The sequence below is a fragment of the Octopus bimaculoides genome, chromosome 1 (genome assembly GCF_001194135.2).
Source record: "Octopus bimaculoides isolate UCB-OBI-ISO-001 chromosome 1, ASM119413v2, whole genome shotgun sequence".
Lineage (NCBI taxonomy): Eukaryota > Metazoa > Mollusca > Cephalopoda > Octopoda > Octopodidae > Octopus > Octopus bimaculoides.
The window spans coordinates 2,965,347-2,986,219 of NC_068981.1; the positions used below are offsets into that span (position 1 = coordinate 2,965,347).

Here is a 20,873-nt window from a genome sequence, read left to right on the forward strand (position 1 = left end):
TTAAATTTTTTTTCTCCTTGTTTCTCTCCTTATTTCTTTCTGTGTTCCTTTCAGTTGAAGAGCGTAGCTCGAAATGTTAAAGACTTTCTCTATTCCCGAGTGTTAAACTAATACATCCATTTGTTGTTTACACCATCTGTCCTCGTCTGTTGTTTTTTTCGTAAATTCTCCCATATATATATATTTATTTCTATGACAAATTTCTAGGGCAATTTCTACAAAAATGTCAATAGCCATCAAGATAAAAATGGTTTTAAGATGGGTACTTATTCTAAAAATTAGGAGCCAACGCTTGTTGCATTGCGAAATAAAGCTAGAGGCCTTATTTCATCTTTTACTTGTTTCAGTCATTGGACTGCAGCCATGTTGGGGCACTGCCTTGAACGGTTTAGTCAACCCCAAACAAATCAATCCCAGTACTTATAAGTCCGGTATTTATTCTAGCTCTTCTGTTAAAAGACTAAGTTAAAGGGAAGTAAACAAACCAACACCAGTTGTCAAGCAGTGATGGGGTAAACACAAACACACACAGCAGGCTTCCACACAGTTTCCATCTACCAAATTCACTCACAAGACATTGGTAGACCTAAGGTGATAGCAGAAGACACCTGCCCAAGATGTTGCACACAGTGGGATTGAACCCAAAATCATATGGCTGCAAAGTGAGCTCTTAGCCACACAGCCATGGCTGTGCCTCATCTGTCGAAAATTTTCATAAAAGTTTTCCAAGTTTTAAAAGAATAAACCCGTCATTAATTAAACTTGAATCAACTAATTCAGAGATAATTAAACATTTTAAAAATAACTAACTTAACCACCATAGTACTTAATACAAATAAAAGGTCATTGAAGAAACTTAGTATACAATGGTGAGTCATCTATTTTGAAATTGGTACAAACATTACAGTGTCAGAGAAAAATGCTGGTGTGAGTATTTGATACGATACTCAGTACTCCGAGTTCAAAGCACACTGGGGTCAAATTTGCTTTTTGTCCTTTCAGAGTCAGTTAAAAAGAGTGTTAATGCAGGGTAATGGACTAGAGCAGTGGTCCTCATCTAGGGTTCATATGGCCTTTTGGGGGTCCATATAAGGTTTTGTTGTTAAAATTTATCTGCAATAAATTGGTTGGACTTCTATCATACACAGAAGATTTTAATTTTTTATACAATTCCTAATAATATTTAATTATAAACATGGGATTTTTATTTAACATTGAATGGCTATGGCAGCGGGCAGCAGAGGGGCCGATAGGCAAAAAATGATAGAGAATCACTGGACTAGAACAACTTAAAGAATAGGAGACCAAATGTTGCTGCTGTATTTGTTCTTGCACTTTAAGTACTGAATCCAAACCCCAGTGACTTACTTGAAAAATAACAAGGAAGAGTCTGTCTCTCTGTCACACTATAACCTTTCATCATCTGACACAAGATCACCTCCTCCAATGCCTCCTCCCTTCTCAAAAGATTTTTTTTGTCCTGAAAAGTACTTGGTAACCCTGTCAGTGCTGGTGCCAATTACAAAGCATCCAGTCCACACTGTAAAGTGATTGGCATTTGGAAGGGTATCCAGCTGTAAAAACCTTGCCAAAACTGACCTCACCTGTGCTTGTGCCACATAAAAAGCACTAAGTCCACTCAGCTGAGTGGCTGGTGTTAGGAAGGGCATCCAGCTGTAAAAATCCTGCCAAAACAATCACAGCAGTCTGGTGCAGGCTTCTGCCTGGTCAGCTCTTGTTAAACTGTTCCACCCATGCCAGCATGGAAAGCGGACATTAAACAGTGATGATGATGAGTATGAAAAGGAGACTGATGATGATGATGATAAAGAGAAAGAGAATGATGAAACACATAGAACTGGTGTAAGAAAGGTTCTAGTAATTGAGAACTTCAATTAGTAATAAAGACGTTTAATTAATTTTAAAATATTTTTTAAGCTATTTCACTGTTACAATAAATATGGTAGCAAGACAAATTAATAGCTGCCTTAGTGACCTCAGATTTTGAGTCATGTTGATACATAAAATAAGAACCAGTGTCAGAGGGAAGGAAAGAGGCCAAGAGGGACAAACAATAATTTACCAAGTGAAAACTTAGATTAATTTTATCCTCTGCAAAATGTCACATGGTCACAAATCCTCCAGTTCTGAAACCCATTTTGGGAAAAATAGGTTAAGGGAATATTTCCTTTTAAGTTTTATTTGTCAGCAAGACGTCTGAAACAAAATATTTTAATTACCATTAATAGCTTTATTAATCTACTGCTGCTGCTTTTCTTAAATTATCCTAAACTAGTCAACGAGTGGGTATGCACCAAAGTCCTATTTTCACCCACTCATTCACCTCAATATTTTAGAACTTTAGGTTTGGGAATGTCTTTTAACCCTTTTGTTACTGAATTTCTGTCGAAATACACTACTTTTGTTTACCTTTAACTGGCTTTTTTCATTAGACTGCAGCCATGCTGGGGCAACACCTTGAAGACTTTCTTGTCGAATGAACCAGCCTCAGTACTTATTTTTAAAGCCTGACACATTCTATTGGCTCCCTTTTGCCAAACTTCTAAGTTACAAGAATGTAAACACACATCTAAGTGATCTATGGATTCTAACCAGGAGTTATCACATAATTGATCATCACTATAGTTGATCAAACACATTGATGTGCTTATCAGTGAATGGTTAAGATTTTTAAACACTAATTTGTTAGTGATACAGATGTTAGAAAACTTCTAAATGAAGGAGATGAAGACATATCTCGGAATACTTTTCCTAATAGTTGTGCAACTTCTAGGTTACAAAGCTCACCGGAACACAAAATATATGTGAAAATACTTGTGTGTGTAATCAACTTACCTGTATTCAACATAACTGGGCAGGTGAAAGTGACATGACAACAGGTAACTATCAACACTTGGAAACTATATTCACAATGTAGACCAATAATCATTATATCATATCAACAGACTCCAACTAAATTCATGCAATAGTTATATTTTGATGGTTTTTCTACTGGATTATGTGCATTGCATCGAAATCTCTAGATTCTGAGAAAAATGGGAAATTTATATAGAGGCATAGATGTGTAGTTAAGAAGCTTACTTCTCGACCATATGGTTTCAGGTTCAGTCCTGTGGCATGGTGTCTTCTATCAAAGCTCTGCATTGACCAAAATCTTGTGAGTGGATTTAGGAAACATAAACTGAAGGAATCTCAGTGTGTGTGTGCACCTTATCTTGGAATTATGTGGTGGCTATATGAACATCATCATCATCGTTTAACATCCGCTTTCCATGCTAGCATGAGTTGGACAATTTGACTGAGGACTGGCGAACCAGATGGCTGCACCAGGCTCCAATCTGATTTGGCAGAGTTTCTACAGCTGGATGCCCTTCCTAACGCCAACCACTCCGAGAGTGTAGTGGGTGCTTTTACGTGCCACCAGCATGAAGGCCAGTCAGGTGGTACTGGCAACGGCTACGTTCAAAATGGTGTATTTTACGTGCCACCTGCACGGGAGCCAGTCCAGCGGCACTGGTAACGATCTCGCTCAAATATCTTTACAGGAAGGCGATGCTGGGCACAGGTGCCATCACGATTACATCACCATTATACAAGTGACGTTGTTCGTTTCCAGGCTTCTGTTGTCTAACAATCTTCTTACATGTCTGGCCATGGGAAATATTACTTGGTTTGAAAACCAGATGAGGGTTGGTGACATGAAGAGCATCTGGCTGATAAAATCTGCCTCAAGTAGCATGGAAAAATGTATGTTAAATGGCAACAATGACAAAAGCACTACAGAGTTTTAAGAGCTAAACTAATTAGTCAACGAGTGTTTTCACTTTTAGAATTTATGGGATGAGAGGTACATGGAAATATGTTTGGCTGAGTGATATGAATTATGTGCAATCTTGAAATTTGAGAATACATTTCATGTTTTAACAAATCTAAACATAAATACGACCAAGGATTACCATGTAGTCCGAAATAGATTTTTTTTTTTTTTTTTACCCCCAAGCATTACAACAAAGAGAAGACAGCTAACAGGAAAGAGACGAAACATATGACTAACTGTATTCACTATATGAATATATTAAAAATTTTTTTTTTTTTTTTTGAAAGAACCCTTTTACCAAAGCAGTTAACAAGATGGCAATTCTTTCTTTCAACTCGGGGAGGTGGGAACGTACACTTACTATATCAATAATGAACAAAACAGCACTAATCCTTTGTTAACTACAAAACTACCGGCAGTAACATCAGTTAACGACTTACTAATTATACTAATTATACAATCCAACTGCCTTTTTATTTTTCTCCTCAGGCTTCCTATGATGTTGTTAAACAAAACAGTCTCTCTTTTAATTGAATTTACGAAGATACCTTGACAGTAGAAAGTTTTACTTTCCCGACTCTATTAATTCTGCAAGAGTTCAATCGGTCGGAAAAGCTTCCTGGAGCTGGTGATTTTACTCAATGACTCTTCCAACCACAACACTCAACTGTATTCTACACTGAAGTGAAAAACAGAACATAACAGAGTATCAATTGGATGGTCTGCAGGTTGCAGACATCAGAAATACTTTCAGTTACGAAGGCCAAGCTTTATTCTTTGTGCTGCCATATTTCTACTGAAAAATACTGCCTTCACTTCAGTTAACACATAAAGCACGTCAGGCCACGATCGTGGCTGTCAGGCACAGGTCAACAGGCCACGATCGTGGCCCAGATAGGTGCAATTAATTTATGAGCATTTGTTGGGATCTAATGTCACTAATGACTTTTCAGAAGATGTAAAACTTCCCACCATTATATACTAAGAAGATATTTCAACCACATTTTTCTTTTTCTTTTTGCATAGTAATCTCATTTTCATAAAATCTGCTCTGCAGTCCATGCTATGTAAGTGCAAATCCCAGCGCTTTATGGGTTATGAAAATAAAGGATTAAATAAAATAACTGCCATTAACAAAATGCTAATCAGCATTTCTTCCAACTCTTTGTTTTGAGTTCAAATCCTACTGACGTCATTTTTGTCTTTCATCTTTTCAGAGTTGATAAAATAAAGTACCAGTCTAGTACTGGCATTGTTGGTATCAACCCTCAACATTGCTGGCCTTGTGCCTAAATCAGAACCATTTTTGAGCAATGTTTGCAACATAAAATAACACAAAACTTTGAAAGTTTTAACTTAAAACACCTTAAAACAAAAAATTTGTATCCTAAAACCAAAAGAGGCCTCATGTAGGTTACTATCAACTGGTTTAATTTAAATCAAATAAGGTCATTAGACTGGCCTTGCTGGGGCACTGCCTTTAAGAATTTCTTAGTCAACCCCAGTACTTTTGTTTTTAAAGCCTGGTACTTATTCAATCAGTCTCTTTTTGCCAAAATGCTAAGTTACAACATTTGTTATCAAGTAGTGGCGGGGAACAAACAGACACAAAGACATACACACATTGATTTCTTTTAGTTTCATAAACTGAATCCACTCACAAGGCTTTGGTCAGTCAGAGACTATAGTAGAAACACTTGCCCAAGGTGTCACACAGTAACAAACTTCACTCACCTCAGTGAACAATTGATTTTTAATATAAGCACAAGACATTGAATTTGGAATAAGGGAATAGTAGATTACAATCTCAGTACATAATGAATGCTTTAATTTTCAACCCCAAAAGGGAGAAACGTAAAGTTGGCCTCAACTTTCAAATCAACAAAAAAGGATACAAAAATGCTACACAATTTGTCCCCTGCTCTGAGGATTCTGCTACAAGGATGCTTGATTTTGTAATGAGGTGAAAGAAGTTCTTTAACCCATTTGCTACCATATTTCTGTTGAACTACATGGCCTTCACTTCAATTCATTTTCAAAATAATGAAAAATTCATTAAAATAATTGTTTTCATATTAAGCTGATATTCGGAACATATGAAATTCTGATGAAATTTAGATCACTTTGAAACAGGAAGTTTGTATCATAAAACCAGGGGCAATATCAGGCAGGTTGGTACCAAATTAGACAACTGTAAATTTTGCTGTCACATTGCTCCAATGGATATGATAGCAGCATTTCATGGAAAATAGTACATCTTTATATATTTGGCTCACCAAAGTGACAACAGTCATCCTTTTATGTGAGATACTCCACTCTTGCATTTCTTTGGTAATCTGAGATGGATTATTATTGTTGTTGATACTGCTTAATCCCAAGTCAGCACTGAATCATGTAGAACTACAATCAAAGGCATTCCAACCCTAACCATACAATCATTTTGTTGCCATTAATGCAAAAGTGTTGTAAGTCCAAAACGTTGCTTTTTTCAGAAAATGGAAAAATAGTTTCACCATTCCATTTCTGTTTACATTAGCAACAGTTTCATCCTAACAATAATACTTTGTTGGGTGCATAAAATCGTAACTCCTTGCATGTATGATATTTTCAGTCAGAAATATTTTTGAAAAACTGTTGTATGTGGGACTTACTACACTTTTGAAAAATGCTAAACCCTTATACTACACTTTGACAATTTTCATCTGAAACAGCTGGAGATATGATAGAACCGGCTATTGTAAGCAAAATCAAATATTGGGAAAAAAAAAAAAACGCATTTGGCCAAACGACAGTTTAGCATAATAGCAACGATTTATTTAGACAGTATACCCAGGAAGACCTCATACAATGTATATACAATTACTTTTTTAAAAACAGAGTGCAATTTCAGGGCACTATTGGCTGCTACTTCTAACAAGTACTTTTGTTGTTTCCCCTCAATTCAGCCCACATTGGGCAGACTTATGATCAAAGATATATCCCAGCCATGACTGTCCCATCTTTCTTTTCATGAGCATAATGTAACCAAAACTACATCAACCAACAGGTTTCTTCCATGTTCTTGAGATGATAATGCGTGATATTAGGAAGATGTGGCTGATATTTCTAGCAGATCATTAGGGTGGGTTCTCCAGGTGGCACTAGGAATCTTGTACTCTCACTAAAACTCAGAGTTGCCACAGAAGAGGAATATAGTAATGCTTACAGTTAAATCTTCAATATGCACACACACACAAAGTACTTAATTTTGAAACCGATGAAATCTATAAAAAAAAAGTTTGAATTTACTAATTGTATATGTACAATGAATAAATTCAAAAATACATAAAAGTTAAATAAAAACCCTCACAGCAGCTGTTATTTCTATGGGTTTTTTGGGGGGGATTTAATTTATTTATATTTTTTAATGTTAATTTTATTATGGCAAACAAAAAATATATATAAATTCCGCATCAGTTGTATGTAATGATAAACCGAAAACGAAACAAATCGGTGTCATACTTTAATTGGGGGACCTCTCTCTCTCTCTCTCTCTCTCTCTCTCTCTCACACACACACACACATGTACAAACAACACATACAGAAAAACATACATTTCTTTTCCCTTCTACTCGTTGCAGTCATTTGACTCCAGCTGTGCTGAAGCACCATATTGAAAGGTTTTGGCTAATGACCCCACTAGTGAAGTCTCTTTTAACCTAACTGCCAAGTTATCGGAACATAAACAAACCAACACAGTTGTCAAACGGTGCAAGATAAACCGAAAGATGCATGCGTGCACACACGTATACATATAAAAACACACAAATATTGGCGGAGGTCAAGAATACGAACACCACCGGTTTTCGGCGTAACAAAAACCCGAATCCTAACCATCGGGTGTACGTATGCTTTACCTTCGCCCAAATATTATATATCATACACATATCGACGTACGCGGGACGAGCTTCTGTACAGTTTCCGCTTCCAAAATTCACAAATTTATCCACAGGGTGTTGATCGGCCTGGAGCTGTAGTTGAAGAAATTTGTCCAAGGTACCACGAAGTGAAACTGAACCCGAAGCAAAGTGGTTAACAGGCGAACTTCTTAACTACATAGCCATGTCTGCGCGCCTTACACAGAACTATTACGTAACATCATATATACAGAAAATATAATCATTACATTATCTTCAGTAACAAATCTCCCACGGACTCCTGACGTACAACAAACACTTCGTAAGTGAAGTCCATCGCCAGGATAGTCAGGTATGGCTGTTGCGGCAAGAAACTTGCTTCCCAACCACGCAGTTCCCGGTTCAGTCCCACTGCGTGACACATTGAGCAAGTGCCTTCCACTATAGCCTCGGGTCGGACAAAGCCTTGTGAGTGGATTTGGTAGGCAGAAACGTTAGCACGCCGGGCGAAATGCTTACCAGTTACGCACTGATTCGACTTAATCCCTCTGTCTGTCCTTGTTTGTCCCCTCTATGTTTAGCCCCTTGTGGGCAATAAAGAAGTAAGAAACTGAAAGAAGCCCGTCATAAGTGTGTGTGAGAGAGAGAGAGAGAGAGAGAGAGAGAGAGAGAGAGAGAGAGAGAGAGAGAGAGAGAGAGAGAGACCACTGCTTGACAACCGGTGTTGGTGTTTACGTCACTGTAACCTAGCGGTTCGGCAAAAGGAGGCGATAGAGAGAGTACCAAGTTTAAAAAAAAAAAAGAAAGTAATGGGGTCGATTCATTCGACTAAAAAATTCTTCAAGGAGATGCCCCAGCATGGCTGCAGTCTTAATGACTGAAACAAGATAAAAGCCACGGAAAATTTAATCATTAGATTATCTTCTGCAACAAATCCTTCCTACTCCACGCAATCACGATGTACAACAAACACCTCGCAAGTGAAGTCCATCGCCAACATAGTTCTATCGTCTCTTCATTACAGACCGTTTGTTTGTTTGTCCAGCACAGAATTAAACAGAAATCTTAGACACCACGATTTTCAAGGACATCTCAATCTGATCTAATTAACAAGCAAACAGATGGATTTATATTTAGTCGCACTGAACCAGTTCTCCACGCCGTGTAGGAGGTTCAATGAAGACGTACATCTGTAATTAATCACAAAGGACTAACATCTTCGTTGTTGTGTCTGTCTGGGTGTGCGCGCGATTGTGTTTAATTTGCTGTTGCTGTTTTAGCCCCAGGTCAGCCTTGAGAGGGTAGACCTATGATTATAGATGTTTCAGTATCTAGAACAATGTATCCTATCGTTTTCCAAGACGGCGAAAATGTGATATGAGCAAAATTTTGTTAGTTATTTCTAGCATGCCGAAACTCCTTGAATGGCTCCAGGTGTGGTTTCTTAATTTTACGAGTATCTTTCTAAATCAATGGTTTTCAACCGAGATTGGGGGGGGGGCACCAGAATAAAATAGCAATCAAAGTGGTCCATAAATAAATTTTTAAAATGGTTGAGAACATGGTTCCGGGTTCAGTCCCATCACGTGGCACCCAAAGCCTTGTGAGTGAATTTGATAGACGGAAACTGAAAAGAAGCCCATCGTGTATATGTGTGTGTGTGTGTGTGTGTGTGTGTGTGTGTGTGTGTGTGTGTGTGTGTGTGTGTGTGTGTGTGTGTGTTCACCATCGTTTGAGAACGTCTACTTGCCTGTATGCTATAAATCTACTTTGATCAAAATTAACCTTCTAGATCACAACAACAATAAGCATTTTATAATTAAATCATGTTTCTAATTACAAATTAGATCCATAAAACGGTCACAATCTCTCCTAAAACTTATACAACTGGTCCCGTTCGTCATTGAAGTTTACAGCAAACTAAGGTAACCCAGATTAAATTCCTACTTTAAACTGTTTATCATCATCACATGGTTCCCCATTTCACAGACACAATATACAGGTTTTGTATAAATCGAACACTCCATACGTGTTTGTGTGGGGAAAACGTCCATGTTCATACACAATTAAAGACAACGGCTATGTTATGCGACTTGCTGTTGAATTCGGAGTCAATTGATATATTTTACCTACAGCAAAAACATCCAATCTAATTTCACTGTTTTCCTCTTGTTTCTAATGAGGAGAGAAACTATTGATGAACAGGTAATATATTTGTGGTTAATCTAATCTCAGAGGCTAATAGAATTGGCTAAAGAAAAGATTAAGAAAACGCTGAATTCGAAATATATTTAAGATATATCCAGAAATACAACTCTATTAGTGCTTTCGCGTTTAATCTAATAATAGTCAGAACAATAATAACAATAAAAAAAAGTACTATTGCACTAAGAATAACTTCCGGCTGTGAATTCATCCTTCATCAAGCAAGTCTTCAGATTTTCAAGAGCAAAAAACATTGGTTAGAACTGAATGTACGTCAAAGAGAAGTTTTACGTAAATAAGCTGGAGTAAGGAAGCCAGTAACAGGCGTAGATTACCCTACAACATGACAGCAAAGCTACACCCACGACATCATTCTGAAATTCCTGGAAACCGCTGTTGAATGAAAAAAAAAACTTACAATGAATGGTAGGGCGGTGGTCACCAGAGCCCCCCTAAAAACACACACACATTCTCACGACCCACCAGTTCTTCATCCCGCTCAGGCAAGTTTAAGTAAAGCAACTTATCCGATGCCAAAAGCATTTAATCTTCATACAGACGACGGTAAGCCTTTTTAATTGAAAAGGCTGTGAGATTTAAAACTTTTTTTTGCTAAACTAATCACAGAAAGTTCATTTGAAAGCAATAATAATGCGACGAAAGACTTGTGCCCCTAGAGGGGAGGGAAAACCAGATTTAAATTTACCATGTCTGTATTTCAAAAGTTATTTTAGAATCAAGTGTGAAATAATAATTAATCAAGTACAAGGAGTGCCCCAGCATGGCCACAGTTCAATGTGCGAAATGACCAAAAGGATATACGATAAATGAATAGACGTTATATTTCCGTCGGTACACACACACACACACGTGTGTGTGTGTGTGTGTGTGTGTGTGTTAGAAATAATTAAAGGGTTATTAAATACCAGCTGCTTCCATCAGATTGTTGATCAGTGTCTAATCACTACAAAGTCACCCAGCATCGTTTTACCATCAACGACTGATCCCCTGACCCCCACCAACTCGCGTTTCTCAACAGAGCAGAAATACCGCCAAGTTGCATGTATGCTCACTGCTCTTGCTAGCAAGCGTTTCACCTTTGATCCATCCGAAACAGTTTAATATCTCACTGACGCCATCCGCCTACGTATATCCCTCCACACACACACCTAACACTAACCGAAAATCCCTGCCACCCAACGTCTACACTGTAACTGTAGATACGACGAACACTGCCTACAATATCACCAGAAAGAAACTGTGCTCCACCACCACCATCACCACCATGTTTACCCACCACCTAAACGCATACAGGACGACCAATAGGAACGTAAAGGATGTTTTCGTGCACTGTGCGGCTTATTATGTCTGGCTTCCCACTTTGCAACTGAACCTTCTGGTCCCTTGCCAATAGGATCTCTCTACTAACTGAGCAGAATCCTCCTACCCGCCAACAGAGTTCTGTAAATAGCACACATTGGTTGTTTGTTTTGCTTCCAATTCTACACACGCGAATTTCCCCACCTCAACTGCAGTCACCAGGGGCGAAAACTCCTGTCGTTCCAAGTCAACCAGGTGACAAGTCCAGACGTCGTTCATCTCCATCATGTACTCCAGAGTTGGTTCTTATCAACACTAAACTTGTCCACATTTATTTTTCTACCCGGATCTATCCCAACCTTCTAGAGTTACAATCTAACGATGAAGGCTTTTAACATCTAGTGTCCCATTTCAGAGAATATTTTCTTTAACAAAAGAGAAATTTAAAGATTTAAGAGAATTTCATTTGCTGAGCCCTCTTTCTACAATAGCCAGCGACGTTCTTGGAAAATGGTACAGAGAAAATAAGTCTTAAATAAATATAGCAATCTTAATTACTTCAAATACGATCTCCACTTTTCAATCACGAAGAACATCCACTTTGATAATTATTTGTATTAATTTACAAGCGAGATAAAAAGTTACTTCACGACAAACTTAGTCATCTGACTAAAAGAACATTTCTAATTGTTCCACAAAACAATAAGAGACCATATGTTGCTTCAACTGTGTATAACTGTGTCCTGGTAAGGGACAGCAAGGGGAGATAGATGGTCGCTGTTTCAACTGCATTTATCTCGTCAAGTGTGGTAGACGATGGATCTTAACAATTATTCCAACAAACACAATTCCTCAAATAAATAAACACACACACACACGTGGTGTCATTCATTGCCTCACATTCATAGGTATTGGAGGAGACGGAATTTCAGGGTCTCTAATTCTGCCAAATAGAATCCATTTTATCTCAAATATTGGCTAAACTGGCAATATGACCATCCCCAACGTTTTTAAAGACATCGAGACAAAAAGGAAAACACCAATACATAAATTACTCGTTAAAACAATCTACCTTTTACTTGTTTCAGGCATCAGTCTGCGGCCATGCTGGGGCACCACCGCCTTGGATAAATCTTAGTTGAATAGATTGACCCTAGTACTTATTGGTACTACTAAAGCAGCACGGTCCCGAACGCGCAGTTGCACAGTCGCGCGTCCGCGCTAGCTAGTCGTGAGTGGTCGATCCTAACCCTAACCCTAAACGCGTATTCATTTGCACACGTGGGTTAGGGTTAGGGACAGGGTTAGGGTTAGGATCGTTAAGTTACAGGGACGTAAACATACCAACACCGGTTATCAAGCAGTGTTGGGAGTCAGACAAATACGCACACACGACGGACTTTCAGTTTCCGTCTAGCAAATCCACTCAGAAGGCTTTGATCGGACCGAGGCTATAGTAGAAATCGCTTGCCCAAGGTGCCACACAGTAGGACTGAACTCAGAACCATGTGGTTAAGAAGCAAGCTTCTTACTACACATCCACGTCTGCGCCTACATCCCACACAATCTTACGTAACGACTGGGCGTAATTCTGTTACATCTGACGGAACAAACTTTGGCTCGGCAAATCAAAATGGCCCTAAGTTAAACCTAATGAGGGAGAAACCTATGAAGAAGACATCCCAGCCCTGTTGATCACGTCTTTTACATATCCAAAACTACATTGTAAATTTGTTCTTTCGGTTTCTTTTATAGATGATAGTGTGATCATAAGGAAGATTCAACTGCTATTTTTAGCAGGCCAAATGACCACATAGCGGCTCCCTTGCTGCCTCGGTAATGACGGCATCCCGCTCATATTAACCCTGACTGAGTACGTTTGTGATCAAAGTTAGCCCTGATTGAAAAGACTAACGATCAATGTCTGCCATGACTGAACAGGCTTATAATCAAAGTTAGCGCTGTATTAAGTCTGACTGAGCAAACCTATGGTCAGATCTATAATCAATAATGCTTACGCCATGACCATCCCATCTTTAAGAGATGTATCCAAGGCTACGTGATTCTGGATATATATGTTACATACTTTTAAAGATTTGACAGTTATTTCTAGCAAGTCAGGTGACTACTTTGATCTAATTGAAAGATTTTCGAAAGGTTACTATTATAAGATAGACCCCTGTACCCTAAATATAGAGCCTGGAAAAATTACTTACACAAACAAAGCAACCAAAGGGCTTCAAAGTGGTCGCTTGGGTCATTAAAAATAGTTAGCAAATCTTCCTCAAATCACACCCCTAGCATCTTGCAAAAACAATCAAAGCTACCCTGGATAATGTACTCCTCTCACCACAAGAAGACATGATGATCATGGCTGGAATGTCTGATCGTAGATAGGTCTGATAAAAGGAAGGACTCGGAGCTAAACAACAATTTTTTATAGATATCTATTCTGATATAAAACTACAGAAGATAAAACTTCAAATAACATAGTTGTAAGTAGTATGTTGGTTGGCTCTCTCTCTCCGTAAACTGCCAGTTGATGTGTTAGCAATGGGCTCTTCTAACAAGCTGAATGAAAACATTCTAGATTCATTCATTTTTCAAGAACTAACGTACACAACTACCTTCCTTGATCTACAAGAACATTCGGATACCAAACCAAAAATAGGTGATTGATCCGCTTTGATTAGTTCGTTGCCGCAGTTATCGCTAGGGTAAGCAATTAAATAAGAATCATTATGCCAACTCTTGTAAATTCCGAAAGTGCATCTGTTAGATTATGTGTACTGTAGAGGCACGTTTGGGCGAGTGTACATAAGCAGGTTTGAGAGAGAGAAAGTGTATGTGTGTACGTACACATAAATATACACACATATGTATAGACAGTGTTTGTTTTTAAGTACAGTTACATAAAAAGTCAAACATTTACTGAAAGATCACTCAATACGTTTGAGTATATATTTTATTGTCTATAAATAAAAAAGTTGACAGTGACTTCGGAGTTTCAACAACTGCCCTCGCCAGACAGCAAGATAAAGGAGATTAAGCTGAAACTTCGAAGTCATTGTCGGATTTAGATGAAAAGAGACCCTAGGCTTTTTCACTTACAAGGTCGTTACCAAAAGGCCCGTGATGGTGACAAAAGTATTGTACACCCTGGCTGAGGCACCTAAAATTTGAGGTCATAGGCGCCAGCCTGTCAACCTTTTCCTTGTACAAATCATTTATATATATATATATATATTATTGGGGGAGGACATATTGTCATTTTGGATATGTTGCATTGAAAACATGATATTATTATTATTATTTTATTATCCATGCTTCTAGACTTTCAACTAGATGAGACGAGAAACAAACTTTAATGTTTCTCGCAAACTGCTAGGAACTCAGGAAAATGTGAAAAACACTTAGATGAAAAGATAACACTAGAAAACAATCCTGTTCTCAATACAACATACACGTGTGTGTGTGTGTACACACATACACACGTACATGCTAAACATTATTAAGACGGCAGATGCGATTTACACTTCACTAAATTCAAATAGAAAACCCGTAACAGATACCGGCTGAATAATCCAACAGTTGATAGATCCATTGGTAGATCTAAATAATAACTGACATTACAAGAGAGACAGAGAGAGAAGGAGAGAGACTGACACAGACAGATGAAAGAGAGATGGACAGATATAAGGAAAGAGAACAGAGAGAGAGGTTCATTAAATGGGAGTGGTGGTATGTCATTAACATACGTGCCTACATCCGAGTACCTTTCAAAAAAAAAAAAGGTAGAAGGGAATAAAAAAGATAAAGAATGGATGGGGGGGGAGATAAAACAGTGATAAGATAAGGAAAGGTCGGGAAGAAAAAAGGAGAGAGAGCTTAAAAAGAAAAAATTGGCTGAGAAATTGGCAGAGTGGGTGTGAGAAAAGAAAGAAACTGTCGGTCTGAGAGGAGAAATAGATGGTGTTGGGAGCGAAGATGAAGAATAGATCAGATGGACAGAAAGATGGAGAGGAGAAACTGTTATATTTTCACGTCTTATTCGTTGGATAGGAAGGAAATCGAACTGGGCAAATATCAAAGAAATAATAAATAAAACCAAAGAAATGGAATTTAATTCCATTGAGATGAACTAATTTCTAATACGTTGATCTATCATCATAGTTTTTTTTGTGTGTGTTTTGTTTATTTTTTACAAGCACGAATCATGCCAATACATTCATGAGTGGAGAATGGGTGAGAGAACGGTGAAGGCGGTTGTGGAACTTGAAAATTCGATTTTACCAATGATGGGGAGTGAAGGAAGAGAGGAAAGGGGTGGAAAATCTATATGTGGAAATGAATGTTCATTCACAAAAGAAGGGAAAAAATGATTAGTAGCTTGCATGCTCCGAGTCAATAGAATTTTTGATAAGGCTGTTTGTAACGTTTCGACTAGTGTACACAATAGCCACGTGTAGGTTTCAGAGACATATGTAGGTGTGTGTGACAGTGAAATGTATACGGTTGGCTTATATTCAGTTGTGTTTTGAGGGTTTTTTTTAATCTATAAATGAAGTACATATTCTTGGTTATTAAGACCTTAAGTGAGGGGCATTTAGTTTAACGACTGGCATGGTGGAATCTAGAAATAAATCTACTACAAAGACAGAAGGTCTATTGAAAATGAACAAAAAGAAACGAAAATGCCTTCAGTTTAGCTAAAAAAAAATTAAGAGTTAAACACAGAACAAAATGTAAGATCGCGTTTGCAAAACGACTAAGTTTTCAGCGGAAAAGTGAAAGAATTTTTAGCATTTTATCTCGGTATTTCTTTTAATTACACCATCTTTACAACGAATTGTTAAACTGGGGAGTAAAACAAAGTCCTTTAAATTTAGTCTGTTAAATTTTGTTTTCTAATTCTGTAAGACTGAAAACTGTTGGAATTTTCTACATGTTTCCTTACAAATTGCTTTCTTATATGGAATCTAATTGTAAAAGAAATATTGAACAGGATTCGATTTTTAAGAATGTTTAAAGAATGGATATAGAAAATGGGCAGTTTCGGACGTATTCAAACTTTGGGTGCTGTTATTTATTTTATTTTTGACAGCCAATTCGACTGAATCGGTTGTTTCGAAGTTCTGTGGGCTTTCATGACAGTCTTCACAAATATTCTTCAGACGAGAAAAACTTCTTTAAACTATTATTACATCTTATAAAACATCAACACGAAAATATTGAATTCCCTATTTCCCTGATCCAGCAGTTAAAAAAAAAACAGTCAAAGAGAATTCCTTTTTTTTGCTTGTAAATATTCCCGCCGCGAATATAAACCACGATGAATCCTGAACCATTTTGTAACTGTTACACAAAACTAAGTCTTAAACATACTTAAAAAATTCCTCAGTGTGAACAATTATTTTCGACCACGTCCCACGGAAGTTAATAGCTCTACTAACAGATAAGGTCTGCAATTAAACGACGAATTCCAAGATTTATTTCTGATAGTAGATTATTTGGGTATTTCCATTTTACTCTGATTCCTGTAAACTTCGTCACGGCCTAACCTTTCGTTCCAAAACAGGCAAAACTATTTATGACCTTTACAATAACAAAAATTTGGGAAATGAGTACAAAAAAAATGTTTATTTTTGCTACCCAAGAGGAATCAAGATAGCATTTGACTTATTTCATACATCCATGTGTGTGTGTGTGTGTGTGAGAGAGAGAGAGACTTCTCTCACACTTTTAACTCAGTTACCATGCTAACTTAGGAAAGAAGCAATTTCAAATATTACAGTGAAGTAAACGGAAGGAAGAATCTCTCTCTGCTCTGTCTATATTCCATTTTCCGCCGATTCTTCTAATAATTAGATGACAGCCGACTTCACATAGATGTGCGCCGAACACACCACCGAACCATGAATTTAATACATTGAAGCCAATGGCGTTGGGAACAAACATCAAAGTGACTGGCTCTGGGAACCACAAGAAAAAGATGAAATATGCAACATAATAAAGTCTGGTGGACGAAATACGAAAACATTCCTAAGTTTATGGCAGTAAAGGAAACCTTAATAAACGTTCATGCTGGTTAATTAATCCGGTTTTAATTTGAAGGGGTAATAAAGGATGGTAAATAGCAAGAGTATCACATAACACTAATTGTAAATAACATTATTTCTCAAAAAGAGAAATAAAAGTATTTGATTCGTGTGACATATGTGATGATAATTATTATATTAAAAAGACTAACAGAGCACCCAGTTATGAAAAAAAGAAGCTCAGTAGCTTTTTTTGTTTGTTTTTTAAACATTCGACAGGTATGTTCATCCCACTACAACACGGAAGACTTACGATTACATCGATAAATCGATAATGAAACAACAATAATACATTACTAACAGGGTTTGGCTATGAATGAGCAAACGACCAGCTAACTACCTCGCATCATCACTATCACCATCATCATCACCATCACCATCAAAAACAACAACATCATTCCAAGCTGCGTCGAAGAGAGAAGCAAGCTGGAAATAAATACAAACATATGTCTGCAACTTGTGTTCTTAAAAAACTCTACACACACATGTTGGTTTCGGTGGGGGGGGGGGTGAAAATAAACGACTGTACGAATTATAACATTTGGCCAACTTGACATTTTTTAAAATTTTTTTATCCTTACATCAACCCCTTTCTACAAACAGCACCTCCGCCCCCATCAACTGTCAAACAGTGAAATTCCTCGAGGCGGGAGAGAAAGATGGGAATGTAGGTCTACGTGTAACCCTATTAGTTTACAATACACACACACACAATATTTATTATATATATATATGTATATGTCTGTGTGTGTGTGTGTGTGTGTATGTACATATATACATATATATATATATATATATATATATATATATATATATATATATATATATATATATATATATATATATACACATACACACGCACAACAGCTATGTGTGACCGTTTCAAACGGCTGTATGCAGCAGACGTGCCCTGAAAGATCTATATGCACAAACTAGAAACAAACAAACAAACAGACAGACATTGTTTATGTCACATGGGATAAATGAAATGTAGCAAATAACATCCATTCACACATTCGTGTGGGAGTATGAGACAAAACGAAGTTACTCGAACAACAAAAGGATTTTTTTAAATATCTTTTTTTTCCAGTCCTGAATTTGAAATTAAATTCGTTGGAATTTATAGTATAGCGAGGATTAATGCTAACAATAGCCATACATATATATATTGGAATAGAAAGAAGGAAAAACCGAGGGTGCTTGTTAAATGTAAATTGGTAACCAAGTGTTGCAGATGAGAAGGAAAGATAGTTTATCTTCAGCTAATTCTTCAGTAATAAATATATTTATTCAGTGGTGAGGAGAGAATGAAAACACTCGACACATTACAAATAAGTTAATGATTCTGTTATTTCATTCATTAATTAATCTCCAACTAAATGGAATTCGGTAAATATGTATGGAAACAAAATAGCATCAAACTTAGATTTTTTTGAAAATAAACTAGCAGAAAGGCTCGTTTCTCCCAAATGGTTTTAATTTGATTCCAGATCTCATTTAAATGTTTCACGTTTGTCAACGTTAATTACATTACATGATAGTATGTGTGTGTGTGTGTGTGTACTTGTGTATTGGGAGAGTAAAAACAGCTTATTTGACTAAAAAAATTCCATTGTTACAAGTGTTTTAAATAAGCTTATGTTTTTGCTGTAATCAGCGATGTTAGAAAGAGAGAAAGAGAGAGAATAGTGAGCATGTACGGCCAGGCCAATGTGACCACCACCTTGTACTCATCATGTCTTTTACAGAAAAATATCAGACCAAAATTGGGATGGTGCATAGCTGTTGAAACATTTTACTCTATTATAAACTGATGTTTTAGTTAAGTCTACTTTTCTTATTCTTTACCTCAAGTGTGGCAATGGAACCGTAAAAAAAAAAAAGAGGAAAAACTTCCTTCTTTAATTCCTTCATCTCCTCACTCACCAACATCAGCAGAAGAACTGAGATTGAAGAAATGCAAAATAAAATTGTTGACATTCATGGTTTTAATAAAATTATATAAATGGACACATGCAAGAACAAGTATATATATATATATATATATATATATATAGGCAGAAGAACCCACATGCATGTTACTACAGTTTACATTTTTAAAATCAAAACTTAGTTCATTTTTGAAGTATATATATATATATATATATATATATATATATATATATACTCTCACACACACACAAATTGATTTTCTTACCTTATGTTGTTTCCAGATAAAATTTTTCTTTGGACAGTTTTGTAAATGTAGAAAAGAAACCTTGTAGCCAAAATTCGGTGAATTTGTGTATATAGGAACTGTCTATATATACTATCATAAATATAGTATTACAACACTATACACATCTTGTCAGATAAATTTTGGTTAAGCAGGAGAGGGAGAGAGAGAGAGAAGTAAGGATGGAACAGAGAGAGAGAGAGAAAGATGGAACTAGAGAGGAGTAGAGAGATAGGAGTTGGATTAGAGAGGGTGAGAGAGAGATGGGTGGAACAGGAGAGAGAGAAGAGAGGCCGAGAAGTAGGGATGGAGCGAAAGTTAGAAAGAGAGAAGTTACATTTCACAGCAGCTTCTGCTTTCTAAATCTGGGAATTTGTTCCAGTGACGAGGCACGATCTCTTGCCTCTGCTACAAAAACACAAACAAATGGATTGATTGAAGTTTTCATGTAGAATCAATGAAACTTGATGATGGTCATTGGTCGGTAAACTCGGATGAGAAGAGGCGCACATTCACCCGCCTTGTCTATTCATCAATTAACTTTCTTTCTCTCTTTTTTTTTTTCTGATGATGTGAAATAGTAGTAGTAGTTGGTAGTGAGTTTTATACTCACTAACCTACATCTGTGGGAAGTGTACAGCATCCAAACCACACTCTACTGTTAAGACGATAAACCAGACTATGTAGCAACCGGAAGTAATGTAAACGTCATAAAGCGACATGTTTTATACGGACCATTACGGAATGTACCGAATTCAACCGACCATATCTGGTCTAAAAAAAAATCTTGCGGCAAATTGTTGGGCACATCTAGTACTTTACATTTCTATATTTCAATATGTTAGATTATATAGGAGGACTTGTTGCTTGCTGAACTGATATATCTGAACCTAAATATTAAGACTTTTGCTATAAGCATTTTCTAAAGTTAGACTAAGTTTTGTAGCTGTAAAAATAACCAAATTACTTCCAGCCCTACAGAAAACCGGTTTGAATTCATGTAATATGGAAATTTGAAAACTACAGTAACATGTAAATCACAAGGATTTAAATGTTCAACGAATTACCTATGCCCAAGCAGGAAACAGGTTCTTTCCTGGAATGTTTCAATCAAAATTCTTTCTCAGAATTAGTCAATGAGAAGAAAGAAAGGCAAAGTCAAGCCTGATAGATTTCATTTCACAATATAGAGGTACACGGCTATGTCACAATTTCAATGAGCCATTAGACCAGGAGTTCTCAACTATTTTTTATCTATGGACCCCTTTGATTAACTTTGTATTCTGGTGGACCCCCCCCCC

General features: G+C 37.0%; 1 protein-coding gene across 5 annotated transcripts in view; it reads right to left on the reverse strand.

Annotated features, from left to right (window-relative positions):
- LOC106873416 (CUE domain-containing protein 1) overlaps window positions 1-20,528 on the reverse strand; it is a 188,795-nt gene extending 168,267 nt beyond the window's left edge. For 3 of the 5 annotated variants that reach the window (XM_052975072.1, XM_052975105.1, XM_052975043.1), the window contains exon 1: window positions 19,555-20,519. The gene's annotated coding sequence lies outside the window, so the exon portion shown is untranslated. Of the gene's footprint in view, window positions 1-19,554 lie in introns of all 5 variants that reach the window. The other 2 variants (XM_052975153.1, XM_052975179.1) reach the window with 2 other exon arrangements.
- Between the last annotated feature and the right edge of the window lie 345 nt (window positions 20,529-20,873).